The sequence below is a fragment of the Puma concolor genome, chromosome D4 (assembly GCF_028749965.1).
Source record: "Puma concolor isolate L17-30 chromosome D4, mPumCon1.1.hap2, whole genome shotgun sequence".
Lineage (NCBI taxonomy): Eukaryota > Metazoa > Chordata > Mammalia > Carnivora > Felidae > Puma > Puma concolor.
In genome coordinates, this window is record NC_141679.1 from 83,410,051 (window position 1) to 83,422,685 (window position 12,635).

The window sequence follows — 12,635 nt, forward strand, 5'->3', positions numbered from 1 at the left end:
ACGGAAGGGGGAAAATAATTCCAATACAGCCCCCACACTGGGCCTGAGGCAGCCAAAGGGCAGGGCGTCCTCGGGCAAGGTCACAGGAGCGGAGAGACTTACACCTGGGAAACCGGGATCTGGATGCTGGCGCCGGGGAGGGTCTGCACTGTTTTTGTTTTTGTTTTTTTAATTTTATTTATTTATTTTTTTAATGTTATTTTTGAGAAAGAGAAAAACAGAGTGTGGGTAGGGGAAGGGCAGAGAGAGAGTGGAGACACAGATCCCGAGGCAGGCTCCAGGCTCTGAGCTGTCAGCACAGAGCCCGATGCGGGGCTTGAACTCACGAACCGCGAGATCATGACCTGAGCTGAAGCTGGACGTTTAACCGACTGAGCCACCCAGGCGCCCCTATGTCTGCACTGTTTACAGAGTTCACTTGCCATGGCTTTTGGGCCCTGCCACCAGCCCGCCCGGGAGGCTTCGCATCTCAGCAACATGCCCTCAGAGACTCCTGGGAGGCAGGGAAGGAGGCAGCTTGGCAACCTGTCCCCCCCATGAGATCCACTCCACAGAGCACACCCCACTGATCTTCTACACCTGCAGCCATGTCCAACGGGAGCTCTCAGAAAGTCCTACCAACTGAGCCACAAGGGTCCAGCTAACAAACTCTGAGGGTCACTTTGCTGGTGATGTCCTCCTTGTCCTTAGAGCCTCAGCTCCGACACAAGTACCTCGGTGAAGCCCTCCATGATAACCACTTCTCCCTCCGCCCCACCACTGACCTGCTGTCCGGATGCTTCGTTCCCACATTTGTCTCTTCATTCCCATGTGAACAGAAAGTAGCAAAATCCCCTTTCCCGGCCGGGGTTCATCTTGCCAACCCACACCCAGCCAACGGGTGGGCATGTGACCCTGGCCTGACCAATATAAGGACCCCATCCTCTGGTCACAGTGATTGGTTCAGGGGGGCCCAGATGTGGCCAAGCTGGGCCAAGCAGGCTCCTATGAATGTGCATGCCTCACTTCAAGCTCTACGGACCACACGGGCCCTCATGCCTCTATCAAAAAGCAAGAGAATGTTTGAAAATAAAAACTGACGGGAAAAGAAGAGCCAAACAGTGGTCAGTGAGAGATTAGCCAACATCACGGGAGCTCCTGAATCCAGCCTGCTCGTAGTAAGAGAAGCCTGGGACTTCTCGGTCACATGAGCCAAGAAATTCTCCCTCCTGCCTTTTCTGCCCAAGTTAGGCTGGACTTCTATCATCTACAACCGAGAGAGGCCAAGCCAGAGTTTAACCAGGTCTAGGGCCGTTTCAGTCCACCCGCAGGTATGTTTTTCTTCCCTCCTCAATCTCACTGCTGCTACTGTCCTAAATTAGAACAGTCTCCATGGTCATTTCTACCCCCCTCCTGTCTTTTCGTTATAAGCCAAAGTCTCAGTTCTTGATATGAGGCAAACAAGGACATGGCAGGGCCCAAGGCTGCTTTCAGATCAATGCCTGTGGCCCCCAAATGGCTCTCCTGGGTGCAGATGTCCTGTGGACACTTTCTGGCCCCACATGCTCCTTATAAAGGCCCCTGTTTGTTTCTCAAAGTTTGTTTGTTTGTTTTTGCCCGAAGATCCCTTAGAATGTTTTCCATCATTTTCTTGGTCTGAACAACAAAAATCACAAAAACATAAATATACACAATATCCTATAATATCAATAGCTTTCAAATAATTGGGAAAAAGAGGAGGGAGGGGGAACCAAAGATCTGCCCATTGAACAGTATGAAGCACTCTGAAAGCAAATGCTGATATGTTTGCAGCCTTTATGTTGTAACGGATGTATTACTACCCCCTTTTACAGATGTAGAAACTGAGGCTTGAAGAGTGTTAAGTAAGTTGCTTTCTATCACGCTTCTTGGCAAATGCATCCTCCTCCCCTCTCACGGCCCAGCTCCAGTAGTGTCTCCCACGTGAACTAAAGCCTCTGTCCTGGAATTCCAGCAAAGTCCCCAATTCCTCCATCCGGCGGTTACCACAGGGTATCCCTCCCGTTGGTTACAGGTGCGCCTCTACCATTAGACAAGATCTCAAGACTGGATTTCACTCATCTCCACATTCTATCCACCAGCACAGGGCTTGGCCCAGGGCAGGGTTGCAATGAATGTTTGTTGGAGGAAAGAAATGGATGAGGGAGTCGTGATCTGAACCCGGCTGGTTCAAATGTAAGCCAGCCAGGGCTTCCCCTCCCCCAGCTGCCTCCGTGACTGCCAGCCCCTCTGAGCCTCCCTCTTGTTCTCCCCGGAGGGAGTCAGGCTGGGTAGTAGAAGTGGTTACAAGACCAGAGGGAGCACGGACAATGGTAATAAATATGTAAAACCCAGAATTCATTACATCCAGCTAATTCTAAATGCAAAGGACACCACATCTTCTGAGACGGACCCCAATGAAGGAGTCTGGTTTGCAGCGGTTTGAAGAGTGGACCAGAATTGTTTGGTCGACTCAAGAAATCACGCTCTTCTTGCTGGGCAAGATATTCACAAGGCTCTCCATCCACCACCCCCCACCCCCCACAAGCCTGCCTCAGTTTTAGTTCTGTAAGGGACCCTCCCTATGGTCCTGGAGAGGCCTTGTCACCTGATGGTGCTGGACTAGTGACCCTCGTGGCAAGAACTTCAAAATCTTTTATTTATTTATTCATTTTAGTGTTTATGTATTTTTGAGACACAGCACCAGCGAGGGAAGGGCAGAGAGAGAGGGAGACACAGAATCTGAAGCAGGCTCCAGGCTCTGAGCCGTCAGCACAGAGCCCGATGCGGGGCTCGAACTCACGAACCCACGAGATCATGACCTGAGCTGAAGTTGGACACCCAACCGACTGAGCCACCTGGGCGCCCCAAGAACTTCAAAGTCTTTAAAGCAGAGGATGTAGTTTTCTTAAAGAGACAGTGTTACAGAGAGATGTCTGCTTACACAAAGTAAGTTCTGTCCTCCTGGAGGGGGGAATGCTTCATAAACTAGAAATAAAGTGAGTGTCCCTCATGCAGTGCACTTGAAAACAGGCACCTTTGTGTGGTGCCTGCCTTCTTTTTCTTCAGCCCCAAAGAAAGGGAGAAAGGGCCTGCCAAGCCACCCAGGAAAAACAGCTAATGCTTACAATTCGGCCAGGCAGGAGGTCTGCAAATGCTCCCCTCTGGCCTCCCACACTCAAAACATTTGTTAGAGTAAAGGCTTCAAAGGTAGAAATGGGAAAAAGATTTTCCCTCTGCCCTATAACAGCTGAGAGAATATCTTTCTGTTCCCTCTGCGATGCATGCGTGCGAGTGCACACGCGCGCGTGCACACACACACACACACACAAACCACGTGCACACAGCTGCAGAAGAGAACCAAAAGTACACGCCTAGCTAGAAAGGAGGGGACTGGGCTTGAGACTGCAGATGAAGGTCACGCCAAACCATGTGATCTAAAGTCAGAGGCTCAATTCCTAGTTCCAAAAAATATGAAGACTGAAGGAGATTAAGACAGAAGGTGTGGGGGGCACCCGGGTGGCTCAGTCGGCTAAGTGTACCGCTCTTGAATTTGGCTCAGGTCATGATCTCATGGTTCATGGGATGGAGCCCCACCTCAGGCTCCACGCTGACAGTGCAGAGCCTGCTTGGGATTCTTCCTCCCTCTCTCTGCCCCTCCCCTGCTCTCACTCTCTCAAAATAAATAAACTTAAAAAAAAAAAAAAAAAGACACACAGTGTGGGTAGAAGTGCTCATTGAACTGCCAGCACCACGGTGGGTACACAAAGGACATGCTCCCGTGGACGAATCCTGGCACTTGCTGGATTACGCTGACTGGGTCTTCATCATCAACTATAGGAAAGACTTGAGGCCCCTATTCCTCCTCCACTAAGTCTCAAGACTTCTTCCCTGTTGACTCTGCCTTAGCGGCATGAGCTCCAAATAAAGTTCTCCACCTGCCTGTGGTACCGAAGGCCCCGGTTAAATCATGTATTATTATTATTTTTTAACACAAAGGTGAAGTTCAGACCTTACCAGTCATTAACACTTTAGTGAAAAGGAGTCCATCCATTTGGTGTCTAAAACCAGAAGAAGTCACACCATATTTTGTGTTCCCATTCTTAATAGGGGGTAAGTCAGCTTGGGGGTGAGACTGGGTGGGAGAAGAGGAGGCTACTTTAGATACAACACAGGCTGGTGTTCATGAGACATCTGGAAAAACCCAGTCTTCGTGTGGGCAGAATGGACAAACATGGGCTGAACAACCACAGCTGGATAATGGGTTCGTAGCTGTTGTTAAAACTGCTGGCCAATGTGCTTGGCGGGCAGTAGAACTCTCTACTTTGTTCTAATCTCGACCAACATCATCGATAGTGACTTAGAAACATAGAAAATGCTGATCAGATCTGTAAAGGAGCTGGTGACAGTAAGGATTTAAAAAATTCTCAGGAGACTGGAACCATGGGCTGAAACTAACAAGTTGAGATGTATTTGGGACAAATGTAAATTTCTACACTTAGGTTCAAAAAAATCAACTCTAGATATACTAGTCAAGGCTGACCTGTTTTAAAAGCAGTTTATATGGTAGGTGTAAAAGAGGCAGAATTTTATGTTTGGTATGTGTTCAGCAATGGCCCACGTGTGATACGGTTCAAAAAAAGAATAATGCAACCCGTAACCATTCACAGAAGTAGACAATCTCAGACTGCACTCAAGGGCAGTGGAGTCTAATTGAACAATAATGCGAGTCACATACGTAATTTTAAGTTTACTAAGTAGCATGTATGTAAAGTAAAAAGAAACGTGGGAAATTCTACACTTGATCTTGGCCAAAAGGCCGAGAAGCAATAGGGAAATTCTAATATATTATATTTTACCCAGCGTATACAACAATTATAATTCCAACCTGTAATCTATATAGGAAATTATTAATGAGTTTTATATTCTTTTATTCATACTAAGTCTTAGACATCTGGTGTATATTTTACCCTTACGGCACATCTCCACCCGCACTAGCCACATTTCACGCGCTCAGAGGCCAAACACAGACGGCGGCTCCTGTATTGGACATCGTACGGCTAAAGTAAGGTTGAGGGGTCCACTGAGTTCTGTTCTTGTCAGCCACACCTGGAGCATCTGGTGTTCCAGACATTTGAGGTTGGACAATGGCAAAGCATAGCCCTCCAGAGACCAGGTGAAGAACTGGATGAGAAGGCTCAGTCCAAAAGGACTGTGCCCCTCTAGTACCAGTAGAAAAATCACCAACGTTACTGACGTTACGTGACTACCAAGGGAAAAAAACAAAAACAAAAACAAAAAACTAGGACCAGTGGATGAAAACTGTAGGAAGATTTTGGCTCTGTAAGAGTAAGTTTCCCCAACATCAAAGGTGTGCCAGCAGAAGCCAGCTGACCCACAAGAGAGTGATACACGCATCAAAGTTGCCTACCAACTCTGGGATTCAAGGCTTGGAGACACTAAGTACGACCGTCAAGTAAAATGACTGTCTAGCCAACAGACCAGAACATACACACCCAAAGATGTCTTCTCCTTCAAGTAGTCTTCTTGGGAGGGGACAGGTCTATTCTGGCCAAACCTCACAGGCTGCCTGTATAATTCTGGTTGTGGGAAATAGGGATCGTAGGGCCTTACTTTGTATCGTTCCAGCCCTCAAGGAGCTTGGAAGCGAGTGCCTGCAGTGAACATTCCCAGAGTAATGTTGTCAGCGTGCTGGCCCTCAGCTGACTATGGTGAGCAGAAAGTACTAGAAGGGTCTCTGAGGCCCTCTCCACATAAGACTCTGTGTGAGTGCCCCTCTTGCCATCTCACGGAAAAAGAACACTTCCAGTTGCCCTTATGGATTTCCAGGCTGGAGGGGCCTCTGGCTCATCAAAGATCCTGGGAAGCCCAGAGCTCTGCTTTGAAGGTCTCAGTACCCATTGGTCATCTCTACCTGAATGTGCCATGGACACAACAACAGTAACATGTCCCAGACGCGGCTCCTTCTCTGTTACCCCAACCCTCAACTTGTTCCTCTGTGAGTCCAGATTTGGGGGAGCTCGCCATTAAGCTAGTCGGCCCTCTCTGACCTGGGTGCTGGACCTCAAAACCCTCACGTGGGGGACCTCTCGGGGAAGGACTTCCTTTCCTTTCCCAGATGTTCATACGGGTCGCTGTGTGTCAGGCTCTGTGCTGGGCACCAGGGACCACCAAGGACACTAATGGGGATGGGGCTCCTGTCACTGAGGGGCTTGGACATTAGGTAGAGGCTTGCCTGGGCAGAAAAGAGGCTGGAAAGAAGGTGCCCATCCTACCTGGGCTGTCAGGATAAGTGTCACAGAGGAACAGAGGGTGGTGACACTGGTACTAAGCTTGGAAAAGCCCGGTTCTGCAGACCCCGCGGGGCGTCTCGCCTACAGAGATGAGCAGGAATGCAAGAGGAAGAGCTGGGGCCTTTGGGAACAAGTGTCTCCACAAGGGGCCTGAGGGTGACGAGAGGAGACCGCGAAGTGAAAAGAGATCGCTGACCAGGTCGTGAAGGTCTCGGATGCCCGGCCAAGGAGTTGAGACACTATCCTGTATGGACCAGGGGACAGAGGAGGGTTTTAAGATCAGATCTGTCAGGAGTAAGTGTACACTTTTTTATTATAAGAATTTTTTTGTCCTGCCTTCATTTTAGTAAAAATGAAGCATTATGGGGCTGGCAAATCATTTCTGCATCCCAAAGACAGTGCGACATGTGATAATGACTGTGAAGCACGGCTAAGCCTGTTAGCAAGAATGACCAGGGAGCGAGAGGCAGGAGTGATGCATTACCCTCCACCATCGTCTCTTTGTTTGAGGATCATTAGGAAGGGAACCATTAGAAAAACGCCAGCCAGGTAATAGGAGGGAAACAGGTCTTGGCAGGGCTGTGTTTCCCATGGAGAAATTAGCAAATAAAATTCAGAGAAGAAAGCGGGGCTTCTGGGCTCACCCCGTGGGGCTCCTGGGGAATAATGGCACATGTGGCTCCCACCTGAGGAACCCTTGATGAGGCAGCAGACGTGTCCGACATTCTGTGACAGGCTTCGGGTGAGCAGAGCGTCCTTCCCAGGCAGGGCCGTGGTCCCCAGGCCCATCACCCCTGGGGCCCTCTTCCAGGCACCGGGTGATGCACCGGGTATGCGTGACGACTAAGGCACCACTTGGTCCCCAGGAAGCTCACACTCCCTGATGTGGTGGTATCCGAGCCTGGAGAGAGGCAGGGCGGGCCTCGCCTCGTCATCCCCATCCCATAACCCTGGGCCATGGCGGGGAGGGATGCCGTTTACTCACACACCCATTCCCTGCTACTTGACTTACACCAGGGTCCTCTTGTCATTGCAATCGTTCAGGAGATCAAGAGCATAAGAGGAGAGGCGACTCACCGGTCAGAATGAAAACCGAGGACTTGGGAACTGCCGTTATGGCAGATGGGGGTTACCCAGGGAGTGGGGCTATCACATCAGCAACTCTCTCTGGCTTCCGGTACCCCCTTATCCAAGAGTCTCCCAGGGCGCCTACCTTAGGCCAGGAGCTAGGGAACACAGAGGAGTAATCACAGCCTGTGCCCTAAGCTGTCCCGTTGGGGCTGGCATTTCTAACCGGGGTATGCATACTTGAAGAAATGTAGCTTGGCCAAGGACCTGATTTCTGGGGGTCAGAGTTGGACACACTGCCTTCAGGGCATCTGAGAAGTGCACCCGGGTGATGAAGAGCTGCCCGAGTTACAGGTGGGAAGGGACAGGGTGTGGAGAGCGACGGAGGAGACAGTAGAGGCCAGGAGACCAGAGGCTGACAGCTTGTACCACCATCACTTCACGAACAGCTTCTGGCCCTCTCTCCTGGTGGCAGTTTGGATAAAAAGCAGACATCTCAGGGGGAAGGAGGGTGGTGATCTGTCTCTGGGACTCTAGGAACAGCCCGCCCCGGTTTCTGGGGAGGTGGCCTCCACCAGAGGCGCTACCTCCTGGGGATACAGAACCGGGCAGGTGGCCGGAGGCTCGTCACATTTCCTGGTAGTGTGGCAGGGATTTTCATGTCACCTTGTATGGCTAGAGGAGGTTCCAAAGAGGAGACTGGATCTCCCCTGAGCTTTCCCACTTAGCTGATTCTCACACTGGTTCTCCAAAGGAACCAGGAGCAGTGTGGCATACAGGCCACGGAGTTGGCCTAACTTGAGTCTGACTCTGGATTCTGACACCTACCAGCAGCCAGGGGAACCTGGGCATACGTAACAACGGCATCCTCTTAAATCAAACCTGACCCGTCGTGAGGCTGACAGACAGAGCGGGTGCTACCTCCATTTCACAGATGAGAAAAATGAGGCCAAATGACTTTTGGGGGATTTACATGGCTTTTAGGGAGTAAATCTAGGGCTAGAATCCAGGAACCTTATTGCTGAGTTCAAGATTTGTCCACAGCCTCTCGGGAGCATTGGCCAAAGGTGCCTCAAGGTCGCAGAACACACCCTCGAGAGTGCAGCTAAGAATTCCATTCCAGGGGCGCCTGGGTGGCGCAGTTGGTTAAGCGTCCGACTTCAGCCAGGTCACGATCTCGCGGTCCGTGGGTTCGAGCCCCGCGTCGGGCTCTGGGCTGATGGCTCAGAGCCTGGAGCCTGTTTCCAATTCTGTGTCTCCCTCTCTCTCTGCCCCTCCCCCGTTCATGCTCTGTCTCTCTCTGTCCCAAAAATAAAAATAAAACGTTGAAAAAAAAAAATTAAAAAAAAAAAAAAAAAAAAAAGAATTCCATTCCAGTTTGGTCCTAGATGGATCATTAAGGCAGCTCCTCCCAGTTCAGACCACCCTGCACGGCAGCCTCTGTCTAGAAGCCCCCGCTCACTTCCTAACTTTGTAGCAAACTCCTACTCGTCTTTCAAGATCAGCCTCTTGGGTTCTCTTCTGAGAAGCCCTCAGGCTTCCCTTCTCTTAAACATCCATCTGTTCCAATCCAGCACCGCCTCATTCTTTCCTTTCCCTTCCCTTCCCCCTCCCTTTCTTTCTTTATGTCTGTCCCTCACAGGACTTGAGGAGCTCAGGGATGAGGGACTGTGCCTGATTCATCTTTTTGTCACCAGCTATCAGCAGTGCTGGACACACGATGGGAGCCAGGTGAATGCTTCGTAAGACTCAGGGGGTTCGGAGAGCTAGAGATACCCCCAGGATGACAAACTTTCATTACCACCAGCACCTCTTCCCTCCATGGGTAGACATTCAGATAGCCCATATGGCTGAGTTATAACCCCACGAGACAAAGGCCACTTTTTCTCCTCAAAGGAAAAATGTAATAAACCATGGGTATTCCACATTGCCACTTTCTCCATTGTGAAAGACCTTTTAGGGTGGGTGGGCGGGTGGGGAGGAGGCAAGATATGAGGTCTGAATGGTCAGAGATTATGATACTTCCTGAAAGAACCCCCAGATCAATACTGAGCCAGCGATGCCCCAAATTCCTTTGGAAGGATCTAACCTATTGGTTAAACTTTTGGATTCGTTGAAAGAGAGTCCTGCTCTTAGAGACTCCTCCAGTGTTTGTCCATGTCTTTCTTTCCAACATCCCCCTCTGAGCGGTCTTCATGGCTCATGACTAGTATGGAAAGTAACTCTCTGAGTGTTTTAAAGCACTATTTTTCTATTGTTTTAATGGCCCCAATAAGGGCACCATTGTTCCTTAGCGGTATACACGCTTCATTCTAGTAATTAGCTGTCAGAGAGGACCCGACAGCAGCCTAATGTTGTCCGCTCAAATCATATTAATGAAATGCAATCCACTCAAATGTCCTGAATGCATATCTGTAATTGCATTAAGCAGAGAGACTGGGGACATCAGGATCAAACTTCAGTCTCTGAACACAGCGTTACGATCAAGCACATTAATCCATTATTTCTTCAGAATCTGACAGCCAATTAATATACCAGGCCTTCATACACCAGGCAAAGGATTGATGTCCCTGTCATGATTTTGTTTTTAAAAAAACCATTAAAATGACTGTTTGTACTCAGGGACGTCAAAGTAAATGCTGGGTGTAATGTTTCTAATCAAAATCAATTGCTCAAAGGTGGAAAGGTAAGAAACAAACTTTAGAGGAGCACTGTCATCGCTCCCAAAAAAGGAAATTTAAAGATCTCAAAGTCTCGCTGCTTTCCTCTGGAGCTTTACCCAAAAAAAGTAGCTAAAATTAAGTTCCAGTCAGAGTTCAAAAAACTCCGCTTCATCAAGTGATTCTGAACAGGACACGTTCAGCGCGGGTTCTTTTTTATTTTTCACACAACCAGGTGGTCCTTGTTGAGGATTTCACCGGTATTTACAACTAAGCACATGAACACGCCGAGCGAGACGGCCGGGCCCTGAGTCCTCCCGCTTCCCTCCACAGAACACACTTGGTTAATTACCGAAGCCGCCTCGCACAAACTAGACCTTCTGCCGGACCAGGAAGCAACAATGAGACAAAATACCTCCTCAGGAAATGTGCAGAGCCGCGCAAACGTCCTATGAATCAGCCCCACTTGCAAGTGTGCGCAGATCAGCGGTGCATCCAGCACCACGATAAAATTTTCATTAGAAGCCGCTATTAGGACGTTGTCCTTCGCGTGCTGGGGGGCACCGTTTCGGTGAGGCCGCTCACGCTGGGCTGAAATCCAACTCATTTCGGGTCCAGGACCGGAACGTGCATCCCTCGGTTTCCCAGGATCTGGACCCCGTTTGCTTGTTCCGTGCAGTCTCCCGACCTCTTCTGGGCTGTTCTAGCTACATGGCCACCCGTGCAGCTCGCCTCCATGACAGGTGGAGTGACAACTTTCCTGGGGTGACAACGTTCAACACTGAGTCCCTGCAGCCCCTTTTTGGGCTGGATTTGGCACGCCCTCCGCGGGGCTCCATAACTTCCGTGCTCCCCTTTACTGGGCAGCTCCTGATGCCGTTTTGGAAGCGTTTTGGGGAGGCTGGCCCCCTTTACTCGAACGTGCGCAGCCAGAGCAGAGGGGTGACTGCTAACGCGGGGCTCGGCACGCGGCAGGGACTCAAGGAAAGCTCGCTGAGTCCGCTGGCATGAGTGTTTTGGAGGCCCTTGATGCGATCTGCTACCCTGCTTCCCTAGATGAGGGCCTACGGGCATTATTCCGATCGTAAAAACAGTACGCTGAATCCATCTTCTGTGGCTAGCCACACAAATATTGTCTGTTTTGAGTTTTAGTTCCGCAGACCCGTCTCCCTCCCACCTAAAAAAACAAAAACAAAAACAGAAACACCCCAAAACAAAAACCAAAAACCAAAAAACAAAGACTCCACTCCTCAAGTTACATCCCAAACCTTGGGAAACGGGACATGGATTTTATGAGCAGAACCACAGAAGTAGCAGTTGCCTCCTCAAGCCAGACCCCACGCTGGGAGAGGGAAAGGCCGTAATTACTGGGCAAGGAGTCCGAAGAATGTACGTGAAGACGGACGTGCTATGGAAAAAAGATGGGTGCGACTTTAGGGTTCGTGTCAGAAAGACACTTTCAATAGAAGAATTTACATGCTGATGCTAAGAGATGGTTTAAATATGTCCAGCCTTGAATGCAATCACCGCGGGGGAATTCTAATTATAAAGAAGGGTTTTGTACAACACGGAAGGGTAGGGAAAGACAAAGGGACACTTGACATTTGCAGAGTCCTTACTCTGTGCACTCGGCACACACTAGCTTTACACACATTTCTCGTTCGCCTCCACGACCGTTCCTGTGAGGCAGGAATTAGTGTCCCTGAAGGGGCTCAGGAAGTAAGGGGACTTGGGCAAGATCACCAGTGCACTGGGCCAGAGCAGAGTCCGAGATCACCAGTGTGCCGGGCAGGAGTGGGGCTGGGAAGTGAAAGTCAGGTCTTTCTTGTTCCGAGCCCATCCTTTCTCTCTCTACCATACTCTGACAAAGGTCAACAATTTTCCTCTGAGGAAGAGAGCTTTAACTATCAATGAAGCAAAAACACCATTCACAAAATCCCGGAGCTTGGAAGGAGGTACATAGTAAAGATGTGAGCACAGAGGAACGGAGGGAGTCAGGGCTTCGGGGCCCGGGACGCTGGCATTCAACTCCTGGCTCAGCCACGTACGAGGCGCATGGTTTTAGGTAAATCACTAGCCATTTTCAACACCCGGTTTCCTCATCTGGATGACGGGGATAAAACCACACACCAGGAAGGCTTGCGGGGAGGAGCCGAAGTACTTATAATCCGGCATCAGGTACAAGGCAATGGTTGTTTACTGCTCTCACAAGGTACCAGGCAGAGTTCTCCTCTCTTTACAAATAATGACTCAATTCATGCTTACAACAACCCTAAGAGGGGAGAGCCTATTAGCGAGTCGCGTCTTACAGATGAGGAGACAATGCACACGGAGATTAAGGACTTGCCAAGGGCACTCAGAGCTGGCACCGGGACCCTGCAGTTTGCCTCCCAAGCCCACATGCTTCCCCACCACCTCCTCCTGCTTATAGGTTGATGGCGATGGTGGTTCATTCATCCTTCAAGGCTCAGCTCAGTCACTGCTTTAGGCAAATGCTGCTAAGCAACCTCTCCTCTGGCTGAGCTGGCTGCTCCCACAGTACTTCTTACCCACAAACACCTCTGACTCCTCTACTCATCTGTGAGCACTTGGCAAG

General features: G+C 49.9%; 1 protein-coding gene and 1 pseudogene across 11 annotated transcripts in view; both read right to left on the reverse strand.

The window, feature by feature from the left end:
- DENND1A (DENN domain containing 1A) overlaps positions 1–12,635 on the reverse strand; it is a 515,742-nt gene that overhangs the window by 92,637 nt on the left and 410,470 nt on the right. The gene's annotated exons all lie outside the window — the stretch shown is intronic.
- On the reverse strand, positions 4,680–4,828 carry LOC112851554 (U2 spliceosomal RNA; annotated as a pseudogene).